At 45.9% G+C, this 14,964-nt stretch overlaps 4 pseudogenes; 1 reads left to right on the top strand and 3 right to left on the bottom strand.

Moving 5' to 3' along the window:
• LOC120639957 overlaps positions 1–10,510 on the bottom strand; it is an 85,227-nt pseudogene extending 74,717 nt beyond the window's left edge.
• On the bottom strand, positions 4,965–8,974 carry LOC120642240 (annotated as a pseudogene).
• A 1,466-nt stretch (positions 10,511–11,976) lies between the features above and the next one.
• LOC120639956 lies at positions 11,977–13,058 on the bottom strand (annotated as a pseudogene).
• A 295-nt stretch (positions 13,059–13,353) lies between these two features.
• On the top strand, positions 13,354–13,996 carry LOC120639955 (annotated as a pseudogene).
• Positions 13,997–14,964: the final 968 nt, after the last annotated feature.

The raw sequence follows: 14,964 nt of genomic DNA, 5'->3' as shown, positions 1-14,964 counted from the left end.
AGAGGGGGGGTGAATTGGGTCTTTTTCAATTTATAAAACACAATAAAGCAACCTTAACCTATGCAATGCTAGTAAGGCACCAATTCACCAACCGGATAACTAAGCTACCTACACAAGCTATGAGAGATATAACGAGAAGAAAAGTCTAGCAAGAAGTTATGATCTCTAAGTCAAGCACATGAATAAATTACATGAAAAAAATGCTTGAATAAAGAGAGTGGACAAGAGACGACCGGATTTTTTTCCCATGGTATCGATGTGTTGGCACACACCCCTAATCCACGTTGTGACACTCACAAAGAGTCTTGTCACCCCCCAAGTCACCGAGACAAGGGCGCTCACTAAGAGTCTCCGTTCACCATCCCGGCATGGTGGAGATCAAGCCACGTACAATCTTCTTCACCGGGCTCCCACAATCCTTGGCAAGCTCCGCGAGAAACACCTCGATCACCAAGATCGCCTAGGTGATGCCAATCACCAAGAGTAACAAGCTAAGGCCTTCATTTGAGCAAGAACCGATCACCAAGAACGGATGCACACAAGTTTCTCTCTACTCAAGTCCTTAATCTTGCTTCTTGATTGATTGAATGAACAAGTACGTGAAAGATGAAGCTCAAGGTGGCTCTTGACTATAGTATGAGTGTTTGGATGTTGACTGGTGTCAAGAGTAGCAAAATGACCCATTGGAGGGGTATATATAGGCAGCTCACACGAATAGAGCCGTTGGAGAAAAGCTGCCAGAAAACTGCGTAGCGCCGGTTAATCCGACGTCCCTCCAATAGCCAGCGTCGGTTTAACCGATGAATGTAAACTGCCCCTTCTGAAAACTAGCCGTTACAACTTGGGCAGATTAACCGACGTATCATCGGTTTAACCAGTGAGTGTAGTTGTCCACTGATCAACTGAAAAACTAAGTCTCTGGACAACTGCACCGACGTTAACTCAAACCTATCGTCGGTTTAACCGGTGAGTACAACTTCTGAAATCCTTGGAAATACCATCTCACTGGTCAATTGCACCGACGTCCCATTTCAAACAGTGTCGGTTTAACCGGTGTATAGAACTTGAAATACCCGGGAAAAACCAACTCTGGACTAATGCACCGACGTTAAATTCAAAACACGTCGGTTTAACTGGTGTATTGACTTGTCCAGACTCTGCTAACTTCGTTTAACCAACGTATAGAAAATTGAGAGCGTCGGTTAAACCGGTGTTAAAGACTTTTTCTGATTTCGCCTTTTCTGATTTGAGTCTTGAATGAAATCCAAATATTCTTGAGATATAAGTTGAGAACCACTTATTTGAACTTCTAGAAACTTGAGTGACCATAGTATGCATCCATTTTCAAATGACCATGTCCATGCTCAAGTCACTTAGACTTAACCCCTCTTAATAGTGCGATCACTACAAAACTATAAAACCTATACTAACCTAAGTGTCCTGCTCAACCTTATGACACTTAGGACTAGAAAGATCCTTAGTCTTGACATATAATTGAATTAAATACCGAGATCGCCTTTTTGAATAATGAAATTGAGGGGCCTCTTTTGACATATGACCAAATGAGCGATAATGATCTATTAAGCTGCACAAACTCATTAGTCACAATAATGGTTGTCATTAATCACCGAAACATACCTTGAGGGCCTAGATGCTTACAACGAGTCATAATTTTTATTAAATAATTGCCCCAAGAGGGCAGTATATAGAGTACATGAGAGAGATTTTATGCTCCTTACACTACCCTAAAATGCAAGGAGGATGCAATAATGCTACATTTGAAAGAGAGAACAATACTCCTAACAAAATTAATGCAAGACTCAAGAAAAAAATGGGATAACATTTGTTGATGACCAAAATTGGCAGTAACCTGAACAGACCGGTCTGACCGGTGTGTCCAGGCGGTCTGACCGGTCTAGGCATTTGTAGACGGTCTGGCATGACCAACCGGTCTGACCAGTCTAGGAGGAGTCCGAGTACAATTAGAGTTCTTAATAGATTTAGATCTGTAAACAGGATTTCTTGCGGGGTAAGTCTTCGCCACCCTATAAATATAAAGGGTCACGGCCGATTGAAGGAACAACCCAATCGAATCTATCAAAAACATATCTTTTATCTTTTTATCTTTACCCTACTTTTCCAACCTCGACATGCTGTTCTTCTCTCGTCTCCATGGCGTTTGAGGACGCCCTAGCTGGCCTGCCGAGCCTAGGGCAACCCTAAACGCGCTTGCCCCGACGGGGTCCCTACCGGGCGAGCGTTCGTAGGATCGTCGCCGTTCTGCACGGCGACCGGTCTGACCGGTCCCTCTGACCGGTCTGACCGCTCCACGCAGGAGGTGCTGCAAGGAGCTCCTCCTCGCGTCGCGCGACCTAGCGCGATCGTGTGTTGGCCCGTAAAAGGCGTCAACATATTTTGGCAACTCCGCTGGGGAACGAGAACCAGGCTATCATGGCCGATTTGTCAAACCCTAGCAATCCAGCATCATCTGAACAACTACTTGAAGAGTATCGGCGAGAATACGACAAAGCAGTCGATGGTCTACTTTTATCTTGCTTTCGTATAATAGAGCATGGAGTCGTTAAGATAAAGGAGTTGCAGACACCATCTACCATTGATGTATTAAAGGAGATGCAATCCTCAGGTACTTTATCTGACATTCTATCTGGTTTTGTCAAGCATTTGATTGATAAGACAGATAGTTCAGTTGCAATTCCTGTTATTCAAAAATCGGCTATTGAAAAGCCGACTAGTAATCCTTGCGAAATTTTGCATAATGTTGCTAGTCAAGATACAATTCGGCCGTCCCAAGCAGAAATTGTCGAGCCAAATTTCCCTAGCAAGAGCACAGAAACTAAGTTTAGTACTTCTACGCTCGGGGGACAACAAAACATAGTCAAAGGTTCCGGTTGCACCGCAACCGGTCTGACCGGTTAACCGACCGGTCTAACCGCCTCATCTAGGGTTTCACCAAGTAATTCAAAACCTAAGATGGTTAAGCCCAAAAAACCCGAGATTGGTGTTTGGAAAACTGTTGAATCCAAAGGCCGTCACAAGCATCAAAAGGAAAAGCCGAAGCCCTTTCTTGGTGATCTTCCAGCTAAATTCAGAAAAGGAAATAATGATGCTAGTCGGCTAAAACATCCAAAACACTCAAGATCTCCTCCAAGACAACAATTCCATGATCGGAATCGGGCAGACAAATATTTTTCCTAATTCAGTGCCGTTTTCATCACATAGGTCGTATACACATATACCATATGGCATGCCTTGTTTTTATCCATCATGGTATTTTAATTCCTATATGTCGTCTCTTCTTACATATTTGTGCCCAAATTATATTACCTATAGGGAGCCGGCAATTAGTAAGCCATCACCTACAAATAATGGCCGTTTTGATCCAAAAAATCGGCCTGTGCAGAAAAAGAAACACATGGTGATCAAGCAAGTTTATCGTGTCAAAAAAGATGGGCGATTGAATAAAAATTCAGATTTGACACAAGATAAAGAAAAGCCGACCGTTGAAGAAACATCGGCTAATTCCGTTGCTCAGATTGTCCCCAATGGAGACCATACTTCAAACAATATAGTCGAACAATGTTCAAGTTTGGCTGGGGGGCAAGATAAGAGCATCTATATCGGTTCTGACAGGACCGGTTTGACCGGTTCGTCAGACCGATCTGACCGGTCTGAACCTGGAAAGTATGGTGGTGCAAAAAATAGGATCAAGCCGACCTTTGAGGAGCTTTTGGATAAATACAAGAAGATATCTGCGCAAAAACAAAGCAATCAATTGGAAGGCAAACGAAAAATGAGTTCTTCATCACCAAGATCAAGAAAGCATCAACGGTCATCGTATTGGTCTTCATCATTCATCCCGTCGATGCATGTACCATGGTTTGCATATTCAGGTTTGCTTAATCCATGGTTTGGTCATAATCCTTGACTGCCATATTATAATTATAAGTTTTATACTTTACCAAGGAGCTATGATTTGTATAATCGGCCACATTGGCCGTCTCAAGATTTTTGCTATTGAACATACTAAGGAATATAAAGCCGAAATAGTTTGCTGATCGTAAGCTAGAAATTGTTACATGCTAGTTTTCTTAGTTCGGTTATTTTAGCATGTTTAAATATAATGTATGGCCGACGTATTGTTAATCGTCGCCCTTAGACAATTTTGGTCCAGAGAAGTGTTCTTTGGCACGCAAACTTTGCCAAAGAACAGGGGGCATATATTGACGACCAAAATTGGCAGTAACCTGAACAGACCAGTCTGACCGGTGTGTCCAGGCGGTCTGACCGGTCTAGGTGTTTGTAGACGGTCTGGCATGACCAACCGGTCTGACCAGTAGGTCCGACCGGTCTGACCGGTGTAGGAGGAGTCCGAGTACAATTAGAGTTCTTAATAGATTTAGATCTGTAAATAGGATTTCTTACGGGGTAAGTCTTCCCCACCCTATAAATATAAAGGGTCACGGCCGATTGAAGGAACAACCCAATCGAATCTATCAAAAACATATCTTTTATCTTTTTATCTTTACCCTACTTTTCCAACCTCGACATGCTGTTCTTCTCTCGTCTCCATGGCGTTTGAGGACGCCCTAGCTAGCCTGCCGAGCCTAGGGCAACCCTACACGCGCTTGCCCCGACGGGGTCCCTCCCGGGCGAGCGTTCGTAGGATCGTCGCCGTTCTGCACGGCGACCGGTCTGACCGGTCCCTCTGACCGGTCTGACCGCTCCACGCAGTAGGTGCTGCAAAGAGATCCTCCTCGCGTCGCGCGACCTAGCGCGATCGTGTGTTGGCCCGTAAAAGGCGTCAACAACATTCAAAAGTAGGAGAACTAGGACCATGAACAAGCAGCACAGTCCAAAGCACAAATAAATGATAGCAGTGAGCCAGTGATGTCAGTAAATGAGCTTCTAGTATGAATGGCAATGAAGATGTTTTTCTAAGAAACTTATAATACCTCAATTTTAACGTCATGACCTAGTGTATCAGTTGGTGCTGGAGTATAGTCCATAGGCGCCACCATACGAATTGGGATCAGAGATTGATCCCAAGAAACAAAATATATGTCCCCATCAAAATCACTCCCGGAACACTCATTAGGATGCGGTCTGCATGCATGAACCACAAATTTGAAAACTGAGGAGACAAAAGATAAGAATACAACATCCACGAAAGAATTAAAAATGAACAAGATATGTCAAAAAGTAGTAACCACACTTGACTAGTAAAAAGGTTCATCATCTAAAATGGGAGCAGGGTTACGTTTTAAAATTTCAAATTGAAGTGTTACTTCATTAAAAGGATCTAATGGCAATCTAAAACTTCAACTTGGCAAGCGGTTTCATTCAAAATATTCCTATTGGCACAAACATATGTAACCAAGAATTAGCATGTACGAAGAAAAGAGCTTGTTGAAAATTACTACAAAACATGATAGTATATGTTAAAATACTTGCCTTGGTCCCTGCTGTGGAAAGACAACACAGTCAAACATGTGGTGCAGATCAGGAACATTGACAGCATGGAGAACCCGTACATCACCGGGGTGGAGGCAAGGATTTTTGGCAACAGCTACTTTTCCTGTTACAACAAATTTGCGTTTGTCATCTGCACCGTAAGAAGCTTGAATAAATACCTGGCCATACTTCAGTGTGCGGGTTTCATGCAAGCATCCCATCATTGCCCGTCCTTGTGGGACGAATATCCTTGACTTTGTTTTCAGTTCTTGCAGCTTGGATGCTCTAAAAGTTTGTAGCAGCATGGAAAGATACGGTTCGTGATCAGGCTTGTAGCCACACAACAACAATTCTCAAACCACATTGGTTACTTCTCCCATGGGTATAAGTTTAATTGCTTTAATAGCAGCCTGTGGCTCAATTACCATACTATCCAACTGCCTCACGGCTTCCTCTTGCTTCAATTCAAAGACACTATCACCAACTACAAGTGTTGAAACAAGAGTAATCAACTGTCAATTAAGGAAACACGGCTGGTATTTGCTGCATGCAAGGACATCCAGAGTAATGTTTTCAGACTGGAACTTTAACATGCTTTTCCTCAAAGAAAGCTTCCAGTTTGATCTTGGGTCAACAGCAACAATACCTTTGTAACCACCATACCTTATTTGAAAAACAGATGGAGCAAAGCATTTCAGTTTGCACTTCATAGCCACTTCCATTGCGAAATCAGCTGAAATCTTTCCTATTCCATCAGAGAATATGTACTTCGTGCCATTTGAGGAACTAAAAGATTGACCAAGTCTTGCAGCATACTTTGCCACATTTCTGATATTCCGAAAGTCTCCCATCCACTTCCTGATGTCACTTTCAGTTAATCCCTGATGAGAAGCAAACATCCACGTAGAGTTATCTCGGAGCTGGCTTGAAGAAAAGGCAAGAAACTCAAAGCGCTTGTCGCCAATACTGATGCCATTGGAAAGGACTGACAGAACTCTATTGTACAAAGAAGTTCTCCTAGCATCATTATTTCTTGAAGAAGAGCGAGATGACAAATCAACTGAATGGAGCTTCTCAAAGTCCTCATCAACAAAAGAAACCCGAAGGAAGTTATCTATGTCAGCACAGAAATGCCTCACGACACGATTGGAGACATTTATCTCCGGTCCATAGAAGTAAACTTTAGCCGAGGTAACTTGCACCCTGTGGACATAAGCCAATCCATCATCTGGAGATATCTGAGGTGATATTTGCAGTGTGTAGCGTAATTTGTAGATTTTTGAGTATTCAGATGATAACCAATCTGTTGGATTCAAGCAGGTATTTTTCAAACCACGCATGTTATAAAGTGCACGCTTTATATGATAAGCAGGTACAAATTTTGGGCTAACCAGACGGAAGAAATTGTTATCAAGCGTTGGCCCACTGAGGGTTCCAAGCTGAACCAAATGATTAATTTGGAAGAGTATCTCAAAGGGGACATCTATGTTATTAGGGGATTTCACAATTGGAACAATACCAGTGCCACAATAATATGAACGCCCATTCTGACACTCAAAGTCAAGATTGTACTCTTTGTAGTAAAAAAACTAGTCACCAATGTTTGGGAGATCACACAGTTGCGGCAGCTCCAGACACAGAATAGACAATTGTCCGATGCTAGCTGATGGACTAAAATCTATTGTTCTGTCCCACTGATCATCTGTATCGTCCCTAAAATAGTTCAAGGAACTGAAGGAAGGATCCTCAGACATAAGACCAGAAGAGACTGGGAGGGATTCATAAATTTTTGAACCGCCTCAACCTGAAACATGATAAAACTGCTAAGTCTATGTAAATTCGGAAGTTTGAAAATTCAATTAAACAGAAACAATCATAAGTAATTAAAGAATTGGTTATGGAATACTATGGTGAATCACCAGTTAGTAGGTTAACAGTTTAGAACAAAACTTGAAATCAGTTAAACCTAGTTCATATCAATTTCGTTCCACCAAAACTCAAAAAATATGAAGCACTTCCATAATACAGTCTTGCATGGAAGTAAATGATACATATTTAATTTTGAAGAAAAATGTCAATAGTACAAACTAAAAGAGCGTAAATAACTTAGTTTAAAGTTTATAAAATTGAAGATCTAACTTACTAAATAAACGATTAATAAAATAACTCAATAAATTTAAGATGAAGGTGTGATGGATACGGTGTGCATCTGCTCTAAGTACCACACCTTTTCACTAATTTCCCGATGTAGTTTTAGTTGCTCGGATTCCATCGACGATGACACCTACGAGTTTACGACGTCGCGGTCTCCGAAGATAGAAAACATGCGCCTCCATTTTTACGGTATCAGTTTCAAAGTAAAAGATGCGATGATTGGAGTTCTAAAAGATATGCTGTATATACAGGCTGTTGGGCTTCCTTGTTCCTTGGGCCGCAGCGGTTGTGGTTGTTTCTGGCTTGCATGGCCCAGAACCGGCCCTGCGGCTAGGAACAGAATTTCCTTCAAGGTACAGGACCTAGCACCTTCGAGGACACATTGGAGGAGCTACACACTTCAGTTCCTGACTGAGGAGGACAATGGACACCGAAACATTCCCTTCAGAATATATTAATCAGCAGGAACTTACGAAGCAAAGCTCTGCTCTGCACACATTGTAATCTTTGGATGGCATTTCGTTCGTAAAATTTGTTCAAAAACCATGCATCAACTGTTCAAACAAGCATCATTTGTAAAATTTGTTCAATAAGCGCAAGTATTATAGTAGGTTGTAAGCTGGCTGAATACTGAGGTGGAGAAGAGTACTGGAGAGAGAGAAAGTGGGCTGTAAGCTTACAACCGGCTTTAACACAAGAACCAAGAAACTTTGTGAGAGATAGGTGTATTATGTATTAATGGTAAAGAGCTAACTACTATAAAAGTAGGTGGAGAGCTAGGCTGTAAAAATTCTTGCAGTCAGCAGCCGGCCGTATTATAAACCTTACTCTAAACCACAGGCGATCTCTCCAGCATATCTTTCAGTGCCGCCATGGTCAGGCTATGAGTGCTTCACGGAAGGGCTAATAAATTCACTGGTTGGAGAGTCTATTTCGGTCTTAGCTTATTCTTGCATATCTAAGCTAAGCTAACTGTGCCCCGCTATGCCGAGAACACCATCCACATCACACATGATGAGTTGAATAGTCGACAAAAAAGTTTTTTTTGTGAATTACTCCAATTTCTTGTGGATTTCGTTGTTTTCGGGAGGGCCCATAAATAAATCAGTTGGAGGTCTATTTCGGCCTTGCTGTTGCAATCTAACCTCGATTTGATTTGTAACAAAACGAGTACTACACGGTACTGAAAGTTTGGGACTGTGACCTTCCGAAAGCAACAACAATCTAGGTAGTTAGAAGACACTTTTTTTTTTGAAACGAAATTAGAAGACACTTTCATTCCATTCACTCGGTCGTAACCTTTCCTGTATGCACGACCATTGACCCCTTCACTGCAAACGCTCGCCATGTGTCGTTACCAAATTCATTTCCCTGCAGTTCACCTCCATGGCCATGGCTTTCCAGTCCGTACGTCTTCCTCATCAGTCCCTCGCCCAGTCGCCCTGCAGAAGGACAAGTACAATGCCTTGTCCTGAGTTTTGATGGTGATGATGATGATGCCGTCGTCTATCCAGTGTAGTATACTAGTGACATGTGGTGCCCACTGCCCAGAGGGCTTCGCTTGGCGGCCGCTTTAAAGCTGGTGCCTCTCCTCTCGTCTCGCTTCAGACTTCAGTAATCACACTACAGCACCACGCCCGGAGCCTGGCCCCCCGGACACCCGGCGGCTAGGTAGCCCAGCACCGCAACCGCACAACGCGACCGGAGCGCCGCGCTCAGGGTTCGTGCACCATGGGCTCCTCCTCCTCGGCGCAGCTCAAGCCCCTCTACCAGCTGGTGGAGAACAACATCCTCGCCTTCATCGCGGTGCCGCTCGCCGCCGCGGTGGTGCTCAAGGCGGCGGAGCTGGAGCCCGGGGGGATCCTAGCGCGGCTGCGTGCGCTACGGCCCGCGCACATGTTCCTTGCCGCGTTCCTGCTGGCGGCAGCCGCGGCACTGTACCTCCGGCTCCGGCCGCGCGCGGTGTACCTGGTGGACTACGCGTGCTTCCGCACCAACCCCAACTGCCGCGTCCCGTTCGCGACGTTCCTGGAGGACTCCCACGTGTGGCCCGGCTTCGACGAGCGCAGCGTCCGGTTCATGACGCGGCTGCTGGAGCGCTCGGGGCTCGGGGAGGAGACCTGCCTGCTGTACGCGCAGCACTACATCCCGCTGTTGCGGGACCTAAGTCCTCCCGCGCCGACGCCGAGCTCATCATCTTCACCGCCATCGACGACCTGCTCGCTCGCCAAGACCAGGATGTCGCCGCAGGACATCGACATCCTGGTTGTCCACTGCAGCCTCTTCGTGCCGACGCCGTCCTTCACCGACATGATCACGCCGCCGTCGGCACGAAGAGGCTGCAGTTGACGACCAGGATGTCGATGTCCTGCGGCGACATCCTGGTCTTGGCGAGCAGGTCGTCGATGGCGGTGAAGATGACGAGCTCGGCCTCGGCGCGGGAGGACTCGAGGTCCCGCGACAGCAGGATGTAGTGCTGCGCGTACGGTAGGCAGGTCACCTCCCCAAGCCCCGAGCGCTCCAGCAGCCGCGTCATGAACCGGACGCTGCGCTCGTCGAAGCCGGGCCACACGTGGGAATCCTCCAGGAACGTCGCGAACGGGACGCGGCAGTTGGGGTTGGTGCGGAAGCACGCGTAGTCCACCATGTACACCGCGCGCGGCCGGAGCCGGAGGTACAGCGCCGCGGCTGCCGCCAGCAGGAACGCGGCCAGGAACATGTGCGCGGGCCGTAGCGCACGCAGCCGCGCCAGGATCCCCCCGGGCCCCAGCTCCGCCGCCTTGAGCACCACCGCGGCGGCGAGCGGCACCGCGATGAAGGCGAGGATGTTGTTCACCACCAGCTGGTAGAGGGGCTTGAGCTGCGACGAGGAGGAGGAGCCCATGGTGCACGAACCCTGAGCGCGGCGCTCCCGTCGCGTTGTTCGGTTGCGGTGCTGGGCTAGCTAGCCGCCGGGTGTCCGGGGGGCCAGGCTCCGGGCGTGGCGCTGTAGTGTGATTACTGAAGTCTGAAGCGAGACGAGAGGAGAGGCACCGGCTTTAAAGCGGCCCCCAAGCGAAGCCCTCTGGGCAGTGGGCACCACATGTCACTAGTATACTACACTGGATAGACGACGGCATCATCATCATCACCATCAAAACTCAGGACAAGGCATTGTACTTGTCCTTCTGCAGGGCGACTGGGCGAGGGACTGATGAGGAAGACGTACGGACTGGAAAGCCATGGCCATGGAGGTGAACTGCAGGGAAATGAATTTGGTAACGACACATGGCGAGCGTTTGCAGTGAAGGGGTCAATGGTCGTGCATACAGGAAAGGTTACGACCGAGTGAATGGAATGAAAGTGTCTTCTAATTTCGTTTCAAAAAAAAAGTGTCTTCTAACTACCTAGATTGTTGTTGCTTTCGGAAGGTCACAGTCCCAAACTTTCAGTACCGTGTAGTACTCGTTTTGTTACAAATCAAATCGAGGTTAGATTGCAACAGCAAGGCCGAAATAGACCTCCAACTGATTTATTTATGGGCCCTCCCGAAAACAACGAAATCCACAAGAAATTGGAGTAGTTCACAAAAAAAAAACTTTTTTGTCCACTATTCAACTCATCATGTGTGATGTGGATGGTGTTCTCGGCATAGCGGGGCACAGTTAGCTTAGCTTAGATATGCAAGAACAAGCTAAGACCGAAATAGACTCTCCAACCAGTGAATTTATTAGCCCTTCCGTGAAGCACTCATAGCCTGACCATGGCGGCACCGAAAGACATGCTGGAGAGATCGCCTGCGGTTTAGAGCAAGGTTTTATAATACAGCCGGCTGCTGATTGCAAGGATTTTTACAGCCTAGCTCTCCGCCTACTTGTATAGTAGTTAGCTCTTCACGATTAATACATAACCCACCTATCTTTCACAAAGTTTCTTGATTCTTGTGTTGAAGCCGGCTGTAAGCTTACAGGATACTTTCTCTCTCTCCAGTACTCTCCTCCACCTCAGTATTCAGCCAGCTTATAACCTACTATAATACTTGCTCTTATTGAACAAATTTTACAAATGATGCATGTTTGAACAGTTGATGCATGGTTTTTGAACAGTCTCGGATTGGGGCAATGGTACGCACCTATGTTTGGTGTCCCCTCTCTCACTTCCTCGTCAGATCCTGGTCCCAAACAATTTCTTTTGTTGCATGCGGACTCGCTTGTGAGACTGAAGAAATTGAAGCTAAATGACAATCTGAACCTACTTGCTTACAGGATCTTTAAGAAACTGTGGACTTTTGCACCTTTCTGTCTAGCTTGAGTTATCTTTTAGTTCTCTCCCCTCGGCAAAGTGGATAGGAAAGAGTCTTCTTCCATTCCACTAGCCAAGAATAAGGAGAGTGACTTTCTCTTTTGAACCTCTTAACCTCAGAGATATAGGGACCACCATGCTCGTCCACTTTCTTGATAAACGACTCGATGCATTTTCTCTTCCTTGCCGCTGAGACTGAGACATATCAAAAAGATCTATTACTAAAAGGAGATTGGGATCATCCTGTGGTTACCGGATGATGGGAATAACTAAGCAGAAATTTGGAAATGAGCACGAAATGTCTATAAATGAATTTTCTCATTATTTGTTATTTCCCGGTCTTTTCGTTGCATTCACTTACAACAAAAAACAACCACCAGCGTTTGGTGCAGCACCTGCATTTTGGTGCATTCTTCTTTCTTTCCTTGGTCTTTCGTTCCGTCATATTCCAAATAACTTATCTAATTACAATGTATTAACCGCTAATGCAGCTTTTTTTATCAAATCTCAGGGACATGGTCTAATCATGAGGGTAGTATTTTATCATGGTGTTGGATCCCAAGTTTTAATGGATTCCTTTTTTGTTACCGGGGTCGACCCCAATGCCATAATGTCTCAAAACGCAGAGGCTATAGAGAAACTTTTCTTTTTCCTTTGTCTCGAACTTCGTGAAGAACTCCATTCTATCTCTCCAACAAAAAAGTGGGGCTGCGCCCCAGTTGTACACTCCCTTCGTTCGGGGAACCCATGTTGATTCTGAACTTCGTTCGCAAAGTAAGCGTCCTTTTAACGGGCCAGCCCTTTTTAATGCGCCGCTTGGCCCAGTTTTGAAAATGAGCTTTGCTCTTCTGGGCACTGAGCGCTCCTGTGGTTTGCGAGAAGGAAAAAAGATTAATCTTTTGTTACATCTGGTGGCACGAGATGAAAAAGAGAGAGCTTTGTCTATCGATGAATAGCAGATTGACGGAGCTCATGGCATTGCTTTGTTTTTCTCTCCTTTCCTATCAGCGAGTTCCAATCCTTTTGTTCGAAATTTCTTCGTTCGTACCGAACCGCTTGCAAAATCAAATCCTGTTCCACAAGATCCTATATCAGCTATACATCCTCCTTGCATTTATGCCGGAGACGTCGCCAGTGCTATGGGCTTTGGGTTATGCAGATCAAAAATGATGAATAGGATTGTGGCACTCCACTCGCCGCCAATGCGGAAGGATGCCGCCGAAAAGAGTGGAACGCTGCTTCGCTCTGCTGGATGCGTCGGATCCCATATCCATATAAGAAGCTCGCTCTTTACCCGATCATTCAAAAATTTTGTGGGCGGCGCGCCTGCTCTATTGTTGCGTAGCAATAGAAGCCTGCTCATGCTGCTTCGCGCGGTGCTTTTTTGCCTTCTCTTCGCTCTAGACAGGAGCGCTAATGGACAAAGGGAGGGAGCAGGCGAAGCGTGTCGTTCATAATGGAAAGAAAGACACCACTACTTTGCCTCTTTGTTGGACCGCCGGCGCGAACACAGTGGTCTCTGACCAGGACCAGGAACCAATTCGAATTTGGATCTTGACATGTTGGTTGTTTTTAACCGTAGGCATCTCGCCAGGAAGTTGGTGGGCTCATCGTGAATTAGGTCGGGGTGGCTGGTGGTTTCGGGATCCCGTAGAAAATGCGTCTTTTATGCCTCGGGTATTAGCCACAGCTCGTATTCATTCAGTAATTCTACCCCTTCTTCATTATTGGACCTCGCTTCTTAATATTTTGACTCTTCCATGCTGTCTCAGGAACCTTTTCAATATGGTCCGGATTGCTAGCTCCCGTTCATAGTTCTACTACAAACGATACACGAGGAAGATTTTTATGGCGGTTCTTCCTTCTAATTACAGGCATATCTATGACTCTTTTTTACCAGATGAAGTAGGAGGCATCGGTCCGTAGAACCTATAAAAAAGAGATGGTTGTGGCGCGAAGTACTCTTGTGCACCTACGTCACTCGGCTCGCACGCAACCCCGCCCTGTTATGTTATGGAAGAATTTTGCTTCTTGCTGGGCTGGTTATTCAGAGCCAGCAACTGGCTGCCAGATTTCGTCTCATCCATAGCGCTTCGGAAGTCACTCTAGCGTGGCGCTACTGGATACTTCTGAACAATAGGAATAGGAGGAAAAAAAGCTTATGATGAGCATCTATTGGAGTCAATCATTTCCAAGATCTAATTCGAGTTTCTTATTATGTAGTGGAAATGCCTCACAATCTTCTGTTTTACGCTTACGCTTAAGGGAAGAAATGTTCTTGGTGGATGCAGGCCTTGGTACCCCCAAAATTTGTATGCAAGATGAGCTTACAGGACTGCCAATCAAGCGAGCCACCAGGTTTGAGAATAAGGTGGGATCCAAGAATGTAGTGGCTGGTGAATCACTAATCAAAAAGTGGATTTTTGAGAGATTCTTCATCAATCTAGTGGCCGGTGAGTCACTAATCAAAGACACTACTACATAATAGGCCTTTGTTCCAGGACATTTGTCCCGGTTGCCTTTGGGCCCGGGACAATAAGTGGCTTTTGTCCCGGGTCCAAAGGCTAGCCGGGCCAGTGGGGGAGACAGGGGCCTTTTGTCCCGGGTGGAGGTACCAACCTGGACAAAAGGTCCCCCTTTTTGTCCCGGTTGGTGGCTCCACCCGGGACAAAAGGCCCAACCCTTTTATCCCGGTTGGTAACACCAACCCGGACAAAAGGGTGACCCTTTTATCCCGGCTGGTGGTACCAACCCGGACAAAAGGACTCTTTTGTCCTAGTTGGTGTTACCAACCCGGACAAAAGGCCCCTCCACGTGATAGTTCAAAAGGGAGTTATTCTTTACTGAGTCACATGTACTACTTAGGTGAGTTGGTAAGGAAGCCATGCGCTAGGCAACAGGTGTTGGGTTCAAATCCCATAGGGCGCAAAGATTTTTTAGCCGAGGGACCTTTTGTCTCGGTTCTACCACCCGGCACTACCTCCAGGGCTTTTGTCCCGGCGGCCGAATCCCGGTTCCAAAACTGGGACAAATAGCCCTTTGGAACCGGGACAAATG

This window comes from Panicum virgatum, chromosome 7K (genome assembly GCF_016808335.1).
Source record: "Panicum virgatum strain AP13 chromosome 7K, P.virgatum_v5, whole genome shotgun sequence".
Classification (NCBI taxonomy): Eukaryota; Viridiplantae; Streptophyta; class Magnoliopsida; order Poales; family Poaceae; genus Panicum; species Panicum virgatum.
Note: the sequence above shows the minus strand (reverse complement) of the source record. Positions and strands in the feature narration are given on the sequence as shown.